This window comes from Mytilus californianus, unplaced genomic scaffold, assembly GCF_021869535.1.
Source record: "Mytilus californianus isolate M0D057914Y unplaced genomic scaffold, xbMytCali1.0.p SCAF_2, whole genome shotgun sequence".
NCBI lineage: Eukaryota > Metazoa > Mollusca > Bivalvia > Mytilida > Mytilidae > Mytilus > Mytilus californianus.
In genome coordinates this window covers 19,171,468-19,193,048 of record NW_026262668.1, presented here as the reverse complement: position 1 = coordinate 19,193,048, position 21,581 = coordinate 19,171,468, and the positions used below count along the sequence as shown (strand labels likewise).

The following is a 21,581-nucleotide window of genomic DNA, read 5'->3' as shown; positions in this document are numbered from 1 at the left end:
GAAACATCTTAAACTTTGAATTTTAAGATTAAACAATAAAAAAAAATAAGTGTCGTTAAGTTTATTCTAACTGTTTAGAAAAAAATCCTTTTAAAATCAAGGGCAAACTATTATATATCTATAGAATTTGATAGGACAATTTGTCTTCTTTTTTATTTTTCAAGAATGTGGCCCTTACTTTTCATTAAGATTTCTTAAGTATCTATGAAAAGCAATTCTATCCTGGAATTATGACCTATTCTATCTCTAAATTTTCCTCAATCAAGAAAAAATAAGTTTCCCCAAAATAACCATATAGAATAGCCAGGATTTCGTTAATTTCAAGGTATTTTGACGGGAAAAAAACAAGATCCGTGATCCCCAGTTTTTAGATTGAAATTTGAATGAACATTGACCCAGAAATCCTGTTTTTTTATAATTTTGACAGTCTATGAAAAAGTTCTGAGGTCAAAACGTAGAACTTGACCAGTGTAACATTCGATTCATTATCATTTAACCTTTAAATTGTCGATGTTTGATTGGTCTGCACGAGAGAATGACATTCAAGAAATAGTCTCCCGCTGAGCCAAGGGATAGAGTAAATTATCTCCCTCGTATTAGCCAATCAAAATCTTGCATTTTAACGTGAAGTATAATAATTTCATTTGTCGACGTCAAAAGGTGAAAGGACCTTTTTATCCTGTATTTTTTGTCATTCAAAAGGCCAACATCTTAAAGTTGTCCAATCCTACTGGAAATTAAATATCAAAGAGTTTAGTTTTGACTAACTTCGGGCAATTGTAGTTTGGGGATCTGTTTAGAAATAAAAGAGAGACGTAAGATACCAGAAGGACATTCAAACTCATAAGTCGAAAATAAACTGACAACGCCATGACGAAAAAGGAAGAAGACAAATAGACAAACAATATTACACAAAACACATAGAAAACCGTGATTATATTCCATAACGGTCAAACAAAAATAAGCAATCATATTGTTAGAACCTTAAGGTCACAAATAATATGCATTCAAGTAAAGATTGAAAGACTTTTTGAAAATAGCCCTGCTGTTATACAAATTCAAGGGTTGACAAGTTACCCGAGTCCTCTTTGCCACGTGTAGAACCGGTAAAATAACTGAAGTCGTAGCTTTCTTAGGGTCGCCCCGCTATTCAGATTGTTCCGACACCCCATTAGTCCAACACCCCATTAGTCGTACACATGTGCAGACCATAACTAAAAATCGTACTTTATAGAATCGGTAAATGCGAACTAATGTCTACTTCCAATCGGTAAACGCGAACTAATGTCTACTTCCCGTCTGGTATGTAAAAAATACCACCATCGTATGAAACGGTTTGCTTTACTACTATAACTTGTGAGCTATTTCATAAAAAAAAAGCCTTGGCGTGCACATGATCCTCAGTTTTAAGATTGAAATTTTAATGAAATCCTGTGAATAAAATTGAGAATGGAAATGTTGAATATGTCGAAGAGACAACAACCCGACCAAACAGCAGACAACTTTTAGAAAAATCTATCGCCGAACATTACGACACATTAAGACACCCCAGCTACCTCCATTTCATTTGTCGACGTCAAAAAGCGAAAGGACCCATTTACCCTGTATTTGTTTTCATTCAACATGTCAACATTTTAAAGTTGTCCAATCCTACTGGAAATTAAATATCAAAGAGTTTAGTTTTGGTTAACGATTATCTTCTTATACATTTTTATGATAAATATTCAAAATTTGCCAAATTTGTCAAAACTGCTGTTATGAGATATCTTCAGGCAATAAATATAATTTGGGGATCTGTTAAGAAATAAAAGAGAGGCAAAAGATAGCAAAGGGACATTCAAACTCATAAGTCAAAAATAAACTGACAGCGACATGGCAAAAAAAGGAAAAAGACAATTAGACTAATAATATTATACAAAAAGCAAGACGGAAAACGTAAGACTTTTTGAAAATGGCCCTGCTGTGAAACAAATTCAAGGGAAGTTGACACTACCTCTTTGCCACGTTGGAACGGTAAAATAACTGAAGTCGTGGCTTTCTTAGGGTCGCCCCGCTATTCCAACACCTCAATTATCCGTCACACCCCATTAATTAGACACCCCAGTAGTCCGACACATGTGCAGACCGTAATTAATCAAAGTACTGAAGTACTGAACATCGGATGACCGCAAGATGTGGTATGATTGCCAATGAGACAACTCTTCACAAGAGACCAAATGACACAGAATTTTGGTTTCGAGTTGAAATGATACCAATTTCTAATTTGACAAAAACGTTAGTTTGACAAGTAAAATTAATTTACCATTATATATTGGTTTTTTTTTTTTACTTTTTATACTTTTTCTCTTGATTGCTTTTGCATTTTATTCAATTCAATATTTGTATTGCTAATAACCACTACACTTACTAAGTATGTGACAAGAAATTCAAATAAGGACAGTAAAACTGAAATAACATTTATGTGCAAAATGTGAACAACTAGTAAAACATAATAACTAAACCAATCTCAATCTTCCATTACCAGAATAATCACTTTAGATGACCGTTAAAAACACACATGTGTGTGTGTCAGATTACCACGAATATAAGTTAAGCTAGTAGATGTTACAAATGGACAGTCGTACATGTATACATATATGTATCACTGAACTTATCATTGTATTAAGCGTGATACATAACGACTACAGAAATTGAGTATTATTGGGGTTTTTCCGCTACTCAATATTGATTTTTCTGTACACCTTGTATATTTTTATGACTATTTTTCAGTTTTCATCGAAATAATTTCGTATTCGATTTCGTATTGCATATAAGATTTATATTGTAAAATCCCAATTCATATACAATGCACTCTATAAAAGTGCCCGTTTAACGGATACGTTACCATACCCGTTAATTATCGGGTTTAACGAAACACTTAACGGAGACGTTAACGGGTGCGTTAATTAACGCAAGCTTTATGATTACGAATTAGAATTAGCGGAAACTTAACGGAGATATTAACGGGTCCGTTAGCTAACAGATGCTTTGTGAATAAGCTCCCAGGACAAGCGAAATTTGTTGAATCAATTAAAAAAAAACCAAGTAATATACAGAAGGGCTGATTATATACAATATACATATACTTTGTACATAAATAGTAAACAAATTTGGTAGCTAATTCTTTTACACAAACTGACTGTTTATTACTGACGGCTAATTTCGACATCGATAATCATTGAACTCTCATATTTGGATTTATTCAGTCGGTTTTAATTTTTTAATCGTGACAAAGTTTTTTAAAATATCTAATTTTAACTATTGCATTATTTCGTCATTTGTCAGTAAACAAAATAGAGATAACACTAGAAAGAAGGCAATTAAATCCAATACACAAATAATGCACGATTCAATTATGGAAAAAACAATTATTTCATCATGGTTATTCATAAGATATAATTGTCATTTTGTTTTCAAAATAATTAAATACATAAGAGTGTATATGCCTTTAACCTTAAAGCGCCAGTTATAAATTGTAGGATATAAACAATAAATGTACATTGTCGGAAATACCAAATGTATGTGTACTCGCTAAGAAACAGGAGAAAACCTCTTCGTTCTGTTTCTAAATCTTGAACTTAATTTTTACAGGTTAATGTAATTACAGGTGACATGTTTGTCAAAGCTTTACCTGTAATATTGCTAATATATAATAACTGCCCCCAATAAATATTGACATAGCAGGAAAAACGTAATAAAAGTTTTTTTTAAGACTGTTCAAAACAATAAATTAATTCATGCACGAAAAAGAAATTTTAAGAGATTTATATTCCTACGGTTTCTGTTTTATCTTTTTCTCTAATCTTTTATTCTAATAATCACTTTTGACTCGAAAACTCTCATATTTTAACACAAGACATAAAATCACAATCCAGTGATAAGAAACTGTTTCTTTGATTAGATCCTGCTCACAGGAAATAAGCCTTCTACAATAATTAATTCAGAGCTCTTCAAAATTGACGAAGAACATTAAGAAAAGAAAGAAAAGAAATTTAAAATATGTTCGTCAATCCATGTACAGAGAAAGAAGGGATCTTCATCCAGTTCAACCAAAAAATCAATCTGAATTTCACAAACTTCTTGATGATATTTGTGTTATAACAAACAAAGATGATTCAGCATATTTTTTTGTATTAAAATAACTCTACCAAGTTGTAAATTGCTGGTTCTAAGCATGGATAAAGGAGAAGGGAAGTCAATTATTTAGTTGATATATATAAGTAAAAATAAATAAATTCATAAAATTGGCAAGACAAGACAAGACAAGACAATTTATTACAACTTAGAGACACGTATGGCGCTACAAGAGGATAACGATTAAACATTAACAATTACATAAATGGCGCAGTTAGCTGTTGTTTTTTTTTGGCCCAAATGATACCTATAATTTTTAAATTGAAGTGGCACAAAAGTAGCTTTGATCCAAATAAGTTGTGACGCAACTGAGTTTGTTTTTGGCGCAAAAAAGATATGGCCCCTAATTTGGTAGTTAAAAAGTCACAGGAAAAAAGTCACACATTTGATAAATGTAGGAATAAAAGTCACAAATCGGAGAGGAAATAATCTCCATGTTTGTACAAAATCTAAAGTTTGATCATATTTCATTTTGTTTCTCTTTTAAGGTAAATAAATGACATTTTATTTAAAAAAAATATTCATTCTTCAAGTTTTAATTGTTAATCTGTCCAGACAGTGGACATTGACAGGAAAATAGTAAATTAAGGAAGTTAATAACCGTCTGTTTGATTGTATTTAAAACATGACATTTTCAAAATTTCGGTGTTAAAAAAATGCAGTCTGTAAAAACAAGTAAACTTGATCAAATTCAATAATATATATTTAATAAATATTTACACAAGCGACGACCAAAGACATCGTTCATCGTTTGTTGATGTAAAAAAGGGAGAAAAAGAAACCGTTTTATCAAAATTTTTATTAGAAGGTATAAAGTTTAGAGAGTTTTTTCATAAATACATTCTTCAAGGCCATACATTTCACGGCATGATGATGAATCAACAACAATCAATGCAATGTTTAATTTTGACTTCCACTGATAAAACACAGATCAAGTTGAATTTGGGTAGTGTCACTTTAAGCAATTTTTGAGTTATGCCCCTTTATAAATGGAAAGATTGCAAAATTTATAGTTTCCATTCTGTAACTTAAGTTTGCCCCAACCAAACATTATGAAACCTATACACAATATTCATTACCACAAAACTAGGATCAAGTACAAATTTTTTGTTTCCGTTTTCTAACTTTAGTTTGCCTCAACCAAATGTTATGAAACTTATACACAATGCATATTACTACATAATACAGATTAAGTACGAAATAAGGTGCCGACACTTTTACCATTCTTGAGTTATGTTCCTTTATAAACATAAAAATTGCTGAATTTTTTAGTTTGTCTCAACCAAATGTTATAAAACTTATACACAACCGTTCTAGAATTATGCGTGTTTACAAACAGAAAAATTGCTGAATTTTTAGTTTCTGTTCTCAACTTAAATTTGCCTCAACTAAATGATAGAAACACAATGCTTACTACCACAAAACTCAGATCAAGTTCAAATTTGGGTAGCGACACTTTTACCGTTCTTCAGTTATGTCCCTTTATAACTATATGATATGCAAGCGGGGGCATCATCTGGACACTATCCACATTTTTTTCTTCTTTCATAACACAACATCCAATAAGGGTAAGCAATGATGACATCTGAATGGAATAAACGGCATATATATATATATATATATATAAACGAGTCTGAATTGAAAACAACGTTCAAACCTATGATTGCGTTGGATAAAAACCGCAATTTTTATACGTGTGCATGTAAAACAAATTTCTAAGTAGAGGGGTCTAAATACAGCACAAACAACATTTTCCAAAAGACAAAAAAAGTGAAAAGTATATTTTAACAAAACGCATTTGACTCAAGTAACAGGTCGAACAACTGGTGTTCTTTAACCCTGCTGACTGCCATTGACGATTGCCAAATAAATTGATCACCAGATGTAACACGGATCTTATATTTAATTTAATACCAGACAGAAAACAATAAACTTGCGGAGAAGATGATATACCGCAAACACGAGGTGCAAAAATTTGTACACCATATCCGGATTTCGACAATTAATGTCTCTTCAGTGATGTTAGGGATCGAAACGGTATTTGGAAGGCCATAAAATTTACCTCAATTTAGGATAGACTCTTGAATTTTAAAGAGTCGAAATAGGATGAACGGATCATATAAAACCGAAGGAAAATATAATACAAGCCCAAACGAAAAAATATAAACGAGTCTGAATTGAAAACAACGTTCAAACCTATGATTGCGTTGGATAAAAACCGCAATTTTTATACGTGTGCATGTAAAACAAATTTCTTGGTAGAGGGGTCTAAATACAGCACAAACAACATTTTCCAAAAGACCAAAAAAGTGAAAAGTATATTTTAACAAAACGCATTTGACTCAAGTAACAGGTCGAACAACTGATGTTCTTAAACCCTGCTGACTGCCATTGACGGTTGCCAAATAAATTGATCACCAGATGTAACACGGATCTTATATTCAATTTAATACCAGACAGAAAACAATAAACTTGCGGAGAAGATGGTATAACGCAAACACGAGGTGCAAAAATTGTACACCATATCCGGATTTCGACAATTAATGTCTCTTCAGTGATGTTAGGGATCGAAACGGTATTTGGAAGGCCATAAAATTTACCTCAATTTAGGATAGACTCTTGAATTTTAAAGAGTCGAAATAGGATGAACGGATCATATAAAACCGAACGAAAATATAATACAAGCCCAAACGAAAAAATATAAACGAGTCTGAATTGAAAACAACGTTCAAACCTATGATTGCGTTGGATAAAAACCGCAATTTTTATACGTGTGCATGTAAAACAAATTTCTTGGTAGAGGGGTCTAAATACAGCACAAACAACATTTTCCAAAAGACCAAAAAAGTGAAAAGTATATTTTAACAAAACGCATTTGACTCAAGTAACAGGTCGAACAACTGATGTTCTTAAACCCTGCTGACTACCATTGACGGTTGCCAAATAAATTGATCACCAGATGTAACACGGATCTTATATTTAATTTAATACCAGACAGAAAACAATAAACTTGCGTAGAAGATGGTATACCGCAAACACGAGGTGCAAAAATTTGTACACCATATCCGGATTTCGACAATTAATGTCTCTTCAGTGATGTTAGGGATATATATATATATATATATAAACAAGTCTAAATTGAAAAACAACGTTCAAACCTATGATTGCGTTGGATAAAAACCGCAATTTTTATACGTGTGCATGCAAAACAAATTTCTTTGTAGAGGGGTCTAAATACAGCACAAACAACATTTTCCAAAAGACCAAAAAAGTGAAAAAGTATATTTTAACAAAACGCATTTGACTAGCAGGTCGAACAACGGATGTTCTTAAACCCTGCTGACTGCCATGGCGATTGCCAAATAAACAGATGACAGATGTAACACAATGGATCTTAATTATTAATTTAATACCAAACAGAAAACAATAAACTTGCGGAAAAGATGGTATACCGCAAACATGAGGTGCAAAAATTTGTACACCATATCCGGATTTCGACAATAAATGTCTCTTCAGTGATGGTAGGAATCGAAACGGTATTTGGAAGGCCATATAATTTACCTCAATTTGGGATTGACTCTTGAATTTTGAAGAGTCGAAATAGGATGAACGGATCATATAAACCCGAAGGCAAATATAATACAAGCCCAAACGAAAAATACATGTACACCATATCACCCTTGTTATTATCTATATAGTTATTAATGTCATCTTTACATTTCAGTATATCGCAAGACGCCGTACAGAAAAACAAGTTATTATTTTGCAATTCGCCGTACAACGCCCTTCAATTCTCCGTATAGTAACTTGAAAATTACAGGTGCAATAGCAAATTTCAGTAAATATACTAAATATGATGTCACATTATCATAATCTAAAAATTTGTCTGGAAAAAGAATGAATATTTGGCCAGTGGGACGTCGGAGAGCGATTGACCTCGAAATTTTCTGGTACCAAGCGCACAGTTTTGAAGTATTACACAAAACTTGTCTTTGTTTGCTACTTGTTGGCATAAAAATTAAGCACTATATATATCAGAAAATCGTTTCATAAGCGGTAACCTCGTCAAAACGGTAGAAATGGTTTAAATCAAATGATTTCTAACCTTTTTTTTTGTCTCTTTTCTCTCCGCTTCGTTGGTACCCAATTTCCGTTGGCTTTTATACTTTATATTTTGTTGATGTTTATCATTTGAATTTGTCACAAGTTTCATGTTTTACTTATATATATGACAATACAGAATTATATACTGAATAATTTAAATTCGTATCCTTTGACATGGCATTTTCGTATAAAAAACACTGCGATTTGCCCATGTCTGATGATGACGACTACCAGCTCAAACGAGTGTCTTCCGAATCACTACCCCATCCCCACCCCCTCTTCTGCGCCTTTTATCCAGGAAAAAATACCCAGGTGTGCTTCTTGTTTAAGTTAAATAGTAAAATTCAAATATACATTTTTCATAACTATCGATTAATTCCAGTACGTGTAAAATGTTTCATGCATATTAATTTTGACTCATCAAGTGTGATTAACTGATGGAGTACAAATACATTTGTTATTTGTGGTATGGTAAAAAAGACATTTTCTGGTATACGACATAAAATATAATTATCAAGTTTTCCAGAACAACTGGTGCTTGAGTTTGAAGTAAGATTAATATTTTCAGTAATATTTGTAAAATTGTTATTGATCCTCGAGTGAATCCGCTAGAACGGAATAGACCGAGTTAAGACGATTGATTACCACAAAGTTCAACAATCAGGACGTCTATTACCAAGCCAAAGATCGCTTATTGCTAATTATTTTAAAGTTCAACTCGTGTTTGGAGTGAAATTGGTTATTCAAACGGAGCTATTGGCAGTTATATGATTGTGACAAAAATGGCTAAAAATGACGATGATGAAGTTGATGATTACACAATATATAATTAGCATGGTTAGAGAGGTAAACTTTTCTTGAATGAGACAATTTATATAAAATCTTGAAGAACATGCGAGGGTTCTGCACCCTGGGGTATTTTTACAGAAATTATATTGGACAGAATATAACAAGAACCCTGTCTTGTGATGTAACTACAATTTGCTAAGGATGTATGTGTCGCGATTAAATTAAAGTAGTTGATATAAAATGTATGAACGGGAATATGTCAGTCCCCTTCTAAAATTTTCAGATGTGAAAAAGCCAGACATGTGCTTCCCAGAATAAATGATATTTGTATAAATAAAGTTTTTTTACATTTGTTTACAAGAATATTTCAGCAGCGTATATATGCAGTAGTTTTTATCTTATATACCAAATGTATGGTGGATGGTTAAGACCATTTTGCGTTTTCGCGATTTTTTCTTTTCGCCTTTCATATTCTATAATGCGAAAACGCAAAAAACGCGAAACCGCGAAGTCGAAAACTCGAAAACACGAAAATGCGAAGTGGAAAACACGAAAACGCGAAGTCAAAAACGTGAAATCGCGAGATGGTTTCACTACTCGATTTAAGTTTTCGACTTCGCGTTTTGGCGATTTCGCGTTTTCAAGTTTTCGCGTTTTTGCGATTGTGCGACTCTCTTGTCGCGTCCTGTGCAAGGGGGTGTTTTGGACTTAGAGAGGAAAAAAATAGAAGCGAGAGGCAGCGGGTGGGTTAACGGGCTCTCGTTTTGATATAAACCAAATGTTTACAAATTGTCCAATTGATGAAATATTATCTGCAGTGAGAATTGCCTACGATAATTTTGACAAATCACAATACAACTACATCTCCTTAGAACTGTTCTCGTATATAATATCTTTGAATTTAATGGACTTCTATATCAACAATGTCTTGGTGCTGCTATGCGGGCTTGCTGTTCCCCGGAATGTTTTGATAAATTATTAATTCAATTGGCCAAGAACAATTTTGTCAGCACTTGGCGTCGGGGTCTTCGTTTCCCATCATTTTCCATCATGCATCATCATGAACTCTTTTGAAGATCTTCTCTTAAGCTATAAGATGGATTGGATCAGACTTGAAAACAACTATCATTTCAGTTAAAAGTAGAAAGGTATAAAATGCATAATTATATCCCAATAGTTCATATTTTACTAGCCTAAAATGAATAAGAAAGGATTATTGTGGACCTTGATGCAATATAGAAAAACACACAAGACAAAAGTTACAGTCTTCATCTTGAAAATCTTCAAAAGGAGAAAAAAAAATCGCTTCAATAAAGTTAAAACAAATGTGAGCAGAATTCTTTGCTTAACGCTGATAATGATACACCTGTGCTATTAAAATTGTAAAGATGTGAAGCCAAATCAACAGATTAATTTAAAAAGATTGAAAGTGATGGTATATAATCTTATCACTAATTAAGGTTGGTCTATTTAGACTCAATGTTTTGAAAAGGACATTCAGATGAGAGAAAAAATACATTTGAACACATTCATGCTCATTCAAAACCACTAGATGATCCACGAAGTACACGAATGACATGTATAGGTATGCATTAGTAAACTATTTTTAAGCAGTTTTCATTTTTTTAACATAAAAAGTCAATTTGATAGTTTAAAGGCCGGTTATCATCTACCTATAGAAAACCTGAAGATTTATCCGTACAAAGGATATTACCAAAGGTTTAAGGATTCATAACGAGCGATGGCAGCTCACAAACAATGGCAATTAAATCGCCAATCGATAAATTGCGATTTCAATACAAACAATACTAGAACGCATCCCATCAATTTTGTATTTTATTGTTTTTTGTGAGAACGTAAACATTCAGACCAACGAAAAATGATGTACGCTACATGAAAAATAGAAAAAAATTATGGACGAAAATCGAACTTTCAAAAGATGTAAACATTCATATAAACATAATGAAGGTAGTTAAAAGGTCATTATTACCGATTATAAAAGAGAGGCGAAAGATACCAGAGGGACATTGTAACTCATAAGTCGAAAATAAACTGACAACGCCATGGCTAAAAAAGAAAAAGACAAACAGACAAACAATAGTACACAAAACACATGATACATGTTTACAATATAGATATTCATACTAACTTGATTTGTGTCTTTTTTTCATAAAATATGTCGATGCTGCAATAAGAGACACGCTGGCGATAACACAGAATATGATGAACAGAATTTTGTAATTTTGCTCATTTGCTCCAGTCTTTTCACAAGCTGTAATGTAAACCATATTCATAGTATGTTGTATAAATGTCAAAGACTGATCTTCAATACTACAAGTCTTTATATTGTTCATTTTGAAATTAAAACCAAAGTACCAATTAATACCTGCAGCTCCACGGGCTGACTGGGGTATAGAAATATGGTCATCCCTGGACTTTTCCTCCCATCCGGCAGTAAAACTCTTTCTAAATAGGGGTGTCCATTTAGCTGTGCGGGATGTTTAAATACGCACCCACAATAGGTAGGACAAGACGGTAACTCCAATGCCTCTTGTAGGGTTAGTGCTACGATTTCTGCACGTTAAGAACCCTTGCAACAACACTATGAGGGCTCAGTAGATGGCTTTTGAAAGCCAAAATTTCTGCTCATATCAAACATATCCTAAATTTCCAGTGGCAGCGAAATTTCACTTACTTCATCAATATTGATTTACCTTGCAGAACCTATTTATTTGTTCTCGTCCTGAATATGAATGAACTATTTGATACTGGATGTTAAGCACACAATAATCAATGAAAATTTGATTACATATATAAAATACTTACGGAACTTGATATTTAGAAAAGAGACTCATTAATTGTGAAAATCGTGAATTCAACAACAATTAAGATCCATACAAAACCCATTATTTAGAGAAAAAATCTTCAAAATTAAGATTAAATACGTTTCACCACTCAGCAAACCTGCCCCATATATGATAGAATGTAGTAAGTATTTAAAAAAAAATCAGAGAAAACACTAGACTATCTTTAATTACAACATGAACACAAAAACAAATTAACAAAAATCAACCTCAAAAACAGTTTAGTGAACAACAAAATTACCGCTGTTACCACGACCGGTAAATGGAGATATTGCCTATGGAAAATATTCAAAAAATTTAAAGACAACACAAGATATATCCATTAGCACTGTCTCTTATGATATATTCAAACCAAGTAAACCATTATTTTTATGCTTAGTTAATTATTCAGGGTATATTTATTTATAGAATAAGGTGATGTGCATGGGATAAATTACCTCAAACTTGACGAAAAGATATATTATACTGTTATTATTGAAGCAAAGAAGTTTTCCTGTTCATTTTAATTGTTAACTTAACATTTCAAAGCTATATTGTTATTCAACTAGATCCTATAGGTTGCAATTTGTAAATACAGCTGTTTCACAAACCACGCATACTTTGATATATCATATTCATAGATATTTTTTTGCGTGCCTACTGGTTCCCAGCAATCAGATCTATGTTTTATCTCATAGACACACAACTTGGGAATTTTACCAATATAAATACAAATGAATAGCGGCCAAATTGAATAATAATGAAGACCCAAATTGAAGGGGGAGGGATTTGGGGGAAGGGGAGCACATAATTGAAGTAGAAGTTTTAACTCTTAGAGGTTCGAGGCAAATAAATGTTAAAAATATGCCGCAAAGCCCTATGTTTTGACCTTTGAAAAAAATAGTAGTGCATATGAATTTTCCATTCTAGGATATAAATTTTTTACGAAACTTTATAGTAAAAATGGAAAGTTTTAGCCTCAAAAGGAGTTCCTATGGGAAGTTGCACTGTCTATATTTACAGAAGCGCAACCATAAACTAATGTATTGTTATTACCAGTGGGAAATCTAGTGAAAAAGAACAAAAGAAAATTACCTCTTCTTATGATAGAGTCGAGTAAATCAATAATAAAACAATACCGATGACGACACTGATCAAAAGTTATTTGTTAATAACAATTGTACATTTTAAAGAAATTATTTATTAAACTGTGTCATTAGAAATATTCATGCAAATATACGATGTTTTATGTTCAGTATTTATCGAGATAATTGCATTAGAAGCTTGTGAAACTGAAATCTAAAAATTGCCAATCTTTGCTGCATATTGATAAAAAAAAAAAATGAAAATATCATGAACATACAAAATCTAAAGATTTTTCGGGTAACTAATTTTTGGAGTTTTCCACAAAGTCCTTAGCATGTTACAGTTTCCCAAAATATACTTATTCTTCACATTCTAAGTCTTCGAGTAAACCGGTCTCCTCTTGTCATTTGAAAATTCAATATATAAATATTGTTTTTTTATGAATATAACAATTTAAAAGTCTGTCTGTGCAGGTTAAAAAATTAAAGATAAATATTCTTATAAAGTGGGCATCTTTTTACTATTTTTATTGTACCAAGTCAGGAATATGGCAGTTGTTATCAAATAGTCCGTTTCTATGTATGTTGGCGTTTGTTTTTGTTGCACTTCAGTGTTTCTGTTGTTTCGTTGTTTTACTCTTATAGTTGATGTGTTTTCCTCGGTTTTAGTTTGTAACCCAGATTTGTTTTCTCTCAATCGATTTATGGCTATTGAACAGCGATATACCACTGTTGCCTTTATTTTGTACAATTTTAGAAAAGGTCGTCTCGATTTTTATACATGTATTTGCGGTCTTCTCGATCTATTCACATTCAATGTTTACATCGGGATAAGGTCCGTTTGAATTTGCTAAGTAACTTAATTTCAAAAGTGCCAATCTTTGCTGCATATTAACCGATTCCTTTGGAATTTTTTCCCTGACATTCTCTGATCTAGCTGCATATATATGCGGATAATTAGCATGTTCCAGAGAGGTATACAGTCAGTACAAAAATAAATTGAAGTTGATACTCCTAGAATTTATTCGCATAGCAACATTTTAAACCAATTTTACACCAAGCTCCTTTAGCCTGCTGTACTCGTCGTTTTCTATTTAAGTAGGGTGATGATAACATTGAATGGAAGTTTTGTTTTTATTTCAACTTATTTTTTTTTTCATTACTTATCAGAACATTTTACCGTGAATTTATAATTGATAGCGTCCTTACTAAAATGAGACAAACATTGAAAAGATCTAGTTTTCAGTGTTTACAGGAGAGGTAATATCTAGTCACTAGATTTCCCACTGTATTACAGGGTATTTTGATTTATGTTAAACGATCACCTGAGCTAATTCATTGTTTATTTATTGCCCGAAACAAGACTACAGTAAGATTTTGCGTACAATATAAATTTGTATGAAAAATTTTACTAGAAATTTCCAGACTGATTATAAAAATAAGAATATGTGGTATGTTTGCCAATGAGAAAACTCTCCAGCAGAGACCAAAAGACAAGAAGTTTGTCTTAAATAAGTAGATTGTATTTAAATACGTCTTAATTTGAACAAAAATATCTATAAAATTTTGACATTGATTGTTGAAAATCTTAATAGATATTTCTTGTAATATATCAATTTTTTCATCTCTCATTGTTGTTTATGTCTTCGCGTACTAAACTAATGCAACACATCTTGTACTATTCGTTATTGATAATTCTTGCAACAAGTTCAACAACTCTAATACCTTTATGTTCGATTTTTTAGTTTTGCTAAGTTCGGTTATGTCGACATAGTCTCATGTACGAATATCCGATAGTTTTCATAAAGAAAGTATTAACAAAAATACCGTACTCACGGTGGGTAAGGTTGTCCTGCGAGAGAACGTTTTGTGCTGGTGATTCGGTCCTGACTGGTGCTGGTGGGTCCTGATTCTGTGCTGGTGGGTTTGTTTACATTGTACCAGAACGGCAATAAAACAACCGTTCTGTTGCTTAATTTTTCTCTGATACCGGTACTTCCTAAGTACCATGCGAGGATTATAACAACGATTTTTTATTTGAAAAAGTCGTGCAAATTCGCCAAACGAAATTGTCCTGACGATGTGCTGGTGATTAGAAAAACGGTCCTGGTTCTGTGCACCTATGTCCTGGTTCTGTGCCTTTATATTTTAGTTAAAAGTGGCAAATATTCAAGATCATTGATGCAGAAAATTTGTATAATTAATAGAAAATATATCTAGCATATATTTGGTGGATATTTCATATGAGCCAAGTTGAGTCTGTTTTTTTTTATTTGATTTTTGAGAGGGGTGCAAGATCTTTCTGTTGAGGTGTTTTGGTATTTTAAAACTTTTGTTAACTGTTATTTTGAAGATATATGTGCTGTTAACTGTTATTGACTAATTAGCTGTTATCTGTTTTCTTAAAATTGACATTGTTGTGAACTGTTATTATGAAAAAAATACCCCTGTTTACTGTTTTTTGATTTTTTAATTCACTGTTTTCTCATTTAAGATGATTTAAAATGCTGTTATCGATTATCAATATTTTAAATTTACTGTAATCTGATTTGAGCAAAATAAAAAAAATATTGACCTGTTAATTGAACCCCTCTTTTGACCCTTTGAGATAAGAAAATATGCATACGATTTGCGGGATTACGATCCTTTTGCATGACCATCAAAATACGGTGTAAAATATCCAATACCTATATAAAAAAGATTATCTGGCATGTTTGCCAATGGAAAAAATTTCCATCAGAAATCAAATGACTTGGTGTTAACAACTATGCGTCACCGTACGACCTTCAACAATGACCCGAAAAATCAAAATGTAAAAGGTTTTGCATAAAAATGGAGAGCATAAATATAGAATAAAGGACTGTTTTTCTAATAAAATTGAGAATGGAAATGGAGAATGTGTCAGAGACAACAACCCGACCAAAGAGCAGAAAACAGCCGACGGACACCAATGGGTCTTCAACACAGCGAGAAAATTCCGCACCCGGAGGCGGGCTTCAGCTGGTCCCTAAATAAAATGTGTACCACTTCAATGAAAATGGACGTCACACTTAATTCCATAGCATATAAATGAACTAAAATTAAAAAACATTCAAGACTAACAAAGGCAAGAGGCTCCTGACTTGGGACAGGCGCAAAAATGCGGTGGGGTTAAACATGCTTTGTGAGATCTCAACCCTCCCCCTATACCTCTAGCCAATGTAGAATAAACAAAGACACAGCAATACGCACAGTAAAACTCAGTTTAAAAGAAGTCCGAGTCCGTATCAGAATAGGTAACTAAAGAAACTAAGCAAAATGACAATGATACATAAATTAACAAGGGACTACTAACAGTTACTCCCATGCCAGCTCCAGACCTCAATTCAACTGATTGAAAGATTATGTCTTCATCATATGAAAATCAAGCACAACCTAAGTTGATCACGGCAAACTATCAGGTGAGTATGAACATTTCTTAGGTGAGTTTAGATAATACATTCAGTGTAGCCTAAGCATCCTGGATACTGTTTCTCTGACAAATTTGTGCGATACTGTAGATACTTTTCTTTTTATTCAACCAAATGAATCTTAGCCTTGTTTCTGTGCGTAAGAATCATGTGTCCTCAGCAGCTAAAATCAGATTTCTTTGTAACAATTTAGTGTTTACTAAAAGTATGACAATAATATTGCGGGTTTTTTTTTTTGGAATAAGGAAGAGTGAGGTCACGATGAAAGTTATTAAGCTTGGAATAGTTTTAAAATTCTAAAATTGTTGATAAAAAATAATTTGATGCAGATGATCAAGAACGATTTTATTACTGCAGTTGATAATTTTACCATAAAAACATTTTCTAAGAGGGGAAGGGGGGTTCCCGTAAGATTTAAAAGTTGTACTTTAAGAGAAAAATGTATCTATTAGCTATTAAGCATCATTTGCTGTACCTTTAAGCCTCTGGTCAACATAAAATTATTGTCTGATCGGTTGTTAGGGGGAATTTTCGAAAGTTCAATAAAACATTAAAAAAAATATTTAAATATTTCATGGAAGGGCAGACTAGAATTTGTCAGAAAATGAAGACTAGATAACCTAGATAACACACACAAAAATAAGATTTGTTTAAGTTATGCATTTTAAAGATCCAAAAGTAAAGTCTGTTGTCAAGGATTTTTGATAAAGAATTAAGGGGGAGTAAGTGAACGATGTGTCCTAATTTTCTAATTTTAAATATATTTTCTGAATAAAAATAAAATATGCCTAAATTTTGATTGAAAATGAGTGAAAAATGAGTGAACGAAAAAATAAAATACCAGACTAAGATATACACTTTTAGTTAAATATTTGTAATAGCACGAAGGTTTCAAACACACCTTCTCTGTAGTAATGACTCATTACAAAGGTATTTCACTTCATCCATTTATTTCATTTTTTGATAAGTACTGTGAATTCTCAGTATTATTATATTAACATGTAGCCTAAATATAAAGAAAAAATCGAATCTAAAGCCAGATATATCAAATATTTTATTTTTATTTTATACGTTTTCAGGAAAAAAACAATCAACTCAAACAAGCCTTGAACGTAAAATGTGTACTCGTCTGTCTCTTTACGATAAGATAGTTTTAGACCCCCCCCCCCCCCCCCCCAAAAAAAAAAAATACTGTTGCCGGGGGCAGAGATGCAAATTAATGCTTTTTAAGATCAATATTTTATCTTTTCGTGCATGTTTTTTTTCAGTTGAATTTAATGTTAAAAAATTACAATATCTCGTAGCTTCATACTACCAGTTGAGTATAAAAAAGTATATAAGATGCAAAAAATCTTAAATTATACACCTACATTTAACTTTTAAAAGCCATAAAAAACAGTTTTATACAATCCAAATATACAAACTTTACAAAACTTGGTTTAATTTCAACTGGTTATCAACCCGTTTCGCTCTTAGGTCACCTGTATCAAGGCCAATGTCTATCTACCTTGCACTTTTCAGAAAATTCAGAAAATTCAGATCAGATGCCGAAACTTGGTCCAGCAACATGTATCAGCAATACAAGATTTTGACCCACACAGTTTCCATTCAATACAAATATTCTTGTTGCAATGAATCGTTTTACATGCAAAAAAAAAATCAGTTGCAGCCTTTAGTTTGTTTATTTATATATGTGTATAGATTATCGGGTTTTCTACACATTGATATCGTAAAATATCAACCGCGAGCCACAATGTGAACCTTTTCGGCGAGTGAGCGCAGTGAACGAGAGAAAAAGCTTCACATTGTGTCGAGCGGCAGATATTTTATGATATCTATACGAAGAAAACCCGATTATCTGTTTATCGTTCTATAACTGGTCTTTTCCCCCTCCTTAAGACAGTTTTACGCTTGACGAAAGCAAACTTGATAACGTCTCCTCTCACATTGTGACGTCGCTGATAACTTCTCCTCAGACATTGTGACGTCGCTGATAATGCCTGCTCTCGTCTCAAAGCCGTGATACGAGAATTACGGAGCGACTGAGCAGGGTGATATAGGCGTAGGGAGGGACGATAAATATGAATATATGAAGGGAAGCAGGGTCACCAGGGTGTGAAATCCATGTCATCTGAAATAAATACTATGCATAGATCTAGAAATCGACAGATAATAATGACATTTAAAAAAAATATACTCTCTTGTATTCGAAGTTTTTGCAGTTTTGTTTTGTCTAAACAAATTGACACACAAAATGAATATAGTATTGTGGAATTTTTTTAACTTAAAATGTTCGATACATTGGTAACACCGTTACTAGGATAATAATCCTGTCACGTATGAATTGGGTAAAAAGATGGAAATGTGAAAGTTTACGGGCGTAGATGCAACAGGATACCGACAGCTCACATGGCTCGTCAGGGTGGGAGCTAAAAAGTGGATCAAAGTCCATGAAAATTTGATTTAAAACCTTTATTCATTCCAACAAATTATTGAGATTTTGTTGAGGGTTTTACCATTTACGGCAACAAGAAAACTTTCAGAATTTAATGCAAAGAAGGTTTAAAGTCTTTCGCCAAAAATACTATCAATTTCTTCTTATCCTATGTGAAGCTCCATGCAATCTCCATCCCTTTATGATCAATAAATTGAACTGTAAAATACTACTTAGTATCTTCCACATGCTTTTACAATGTCTGACGTATACATATTTATGACAATAACTGTTGTGAGCACAAGATTCACTACACAGTTTTAAAGTTTTGCTAAAACAAATATTAAAATGTAAACTTAAGTTTTGCGAAATTTGTTTGATGTGTACCGATTGAGATTTTAATCGAAGAGAACATGGTTTCCAATGCTCCGTGTTGAAGGCCGTACCTTGACCTATAATGGTTTACTTTTATAAATTGTAACTTGGATGGAGAGTTGTCTCATTGGCACTCATACCACATCTTCCTATATCTATTTATCTATTACTTGAACTAGCTTTCAGTAGCTGCGAGTACTCGTGGTTCAATAATTTGTGTCTTTATGTTATTATTTTGTGTGCTAATTGTTGTGTTGTTACACCACTGTACCAATGAAGGAGGAAAGGAGGAGGGGTGGGGTGGGGTGTGGAGCGCAAACAAACATGTTAAGCCCTGTCACGAGTGCCCAAAACCAGTGGTTGTCGATGCTTGCTATCTGTCATGTTTGTTTTTTGTTCAAAGTTGTATTTTAAATCAGGCCGAAGGTCTTCATTTTTTAATCGTTTACCGTGATTTTTATAGCTAGTATTCGTTATGGTTTTTGCTCGTTGTTGAAGGTCATACTTTGACTTGCAATTGTTCACATCTTGTTTCATTCTAGTAAGTTTTTATCAGTCATGTATGAAAAGCAAGTCTATGTAGTTTTTTTATCCAGTCGAAATGTATTGGAGACAGTGTATATATTAAGGAAGAAATTAGAGGCACCAGTAGTAAGATCATCTAACCTCGTATATTTAACTGAAATAAACCAGTCAAACGTTTATTGTCGTTATAATATACATGTCGTTTAACCTTAAGCACCTTTTAAAACTGTTTTAGTTAGCATATTATGTAGAGAATCATCAATTTAAGGGCATTTAAGATCTTAAATAAAACTATTCTAATTAGATATATTTTCATCTGATATTGGACGGAAGATGTTGCCCTTTTATGTAATATAAGTTACGATTATTTGAAAACGCTTATTAAACAGCCAAATGGATGTACAAAAGTAAAAATAGGAGTCACAAATCCGATTGAATACAATTATCTGCCCAATTTTATTGATTCTGTAACGTTTGTTTCAAATATAAACAACTGTTTACCCAAAATCACCAGCACCGTATCAGGACCCACCAGCACAATGACAGGACCCACCAGCACAGAATCAGGACATGTCTAAACTGAGAAAATGCACAATTTTAATAAATTGCACAGGTTTTTCACAAAATAATTTTGTCGTGTGGATTTGGGTATAGAAAGCGGACTCCAGGAGCTTTTTTTTTTATTTTTTCAGTTCTAGATTTTCTAAAAATGAGCACTTTTGTGTTACGCTTACTGAAACAGTTTAGAGGGTCATATTTGTAATTGTTTTCCTATGAACCCATAAGAAACAAAATTAAAACATCTCAACTGTTTCCTTCCATTTTTTATGCGAGAAAACGTCAAAATTCGTCATTTTCGTCTTTGTTTACATATTTTTAATGATCACCAGCACCAGTCAGGACCGAATCACCAGCACAGAACGTTCTCTCGCAGGATAACCTTACCCACCGTGGTACTCCAAGGTGAATTAAAAAGTGGAATTCCGTAAAACCTGACATAATCAAACGCTCGACTATATCACCCTACAGAGTGAATGTAAGCCAATGGAACGAATGGAAACCAAAATTAAAAATTTGTTATATTTGTAGGACAAGACCATACAAATATATAGAGATCAAATAGTGTATATATATGTTTTCTTCTTTTGACAATTGTCTATGATATATCAATATTAATGCAATTATCATAAGCCTCATCTTTTTAAAATAGCCACAAGGAAAACTTACCCCCGAAAGAGTTTTTTTCTGCATTGATGTCTTCAACAATAAAAGTATCTTTTGATGCATTACTACCATGAATACATATCCACGTACCACCAATATAATTATCGCTAAAAATATTTATTGTCATTATTGTTCGGTTGGAATCTAAGAACTGTGTCATCCTATTTGTACATACACCAAATGATCGAGTATGAATAGGTGGCAAGCAGCTACCAACAACTGATCCGTTTGGATTGATGATTTTTATATACGATTCAAGCATATCGACTTTACACATTAGTGTTAGTATTTCGCCATCTATAGTTCCTTTTAAAATGGTACCACTGTTATTTATATGCACACCTGGAAAATATTGATTTTATACATTTTGCGAATATATATACTTATATATTTTACATATGAAATATTTTATTTTGTCTTGAAGATAGTTCATGTTGTTTTTTGGAATAGACACACATGAATTCCGGATCAATAGAACTATTTATTCACGATTTCTGTTTTGTTTCCAGTCACTATCAATCTCTGAACCACAAAGTGGTCGAGTTCATATAGTTTAACCCTTACCCGTCATTCCGTCATT

General features: G+C 32.7%; 1 long non-coding RNA gene across 1 annotated transcript in view; it reads right to left on the bottom strand.

Annotated features, from left to right (window-relative positions):
* LOC127729419 (uncharacterized) overlaps positions 1 to 21,337 on the bottom strand; it is a 59,489-nt gene extending 38,152 nt beyond the window's left edge. Inside the window, exons 1-2 of the long non-coding RNA XR_007994613.1 lie at positions 21,005 to 21,337; positions 11,216 to 11,338 (exon numbers count right to left, since the gene is read on the bottom strand). This is a non-coding gene — a long non-coding RNA (uncharacterized LOC127729419). The remainder of the gene's footprint in view (positions 1 to 11,215; positions 11,339 to 21,004) is intronic.
* Positions 21,338 to 21,581: the final 244 nt, after the last annotated feature.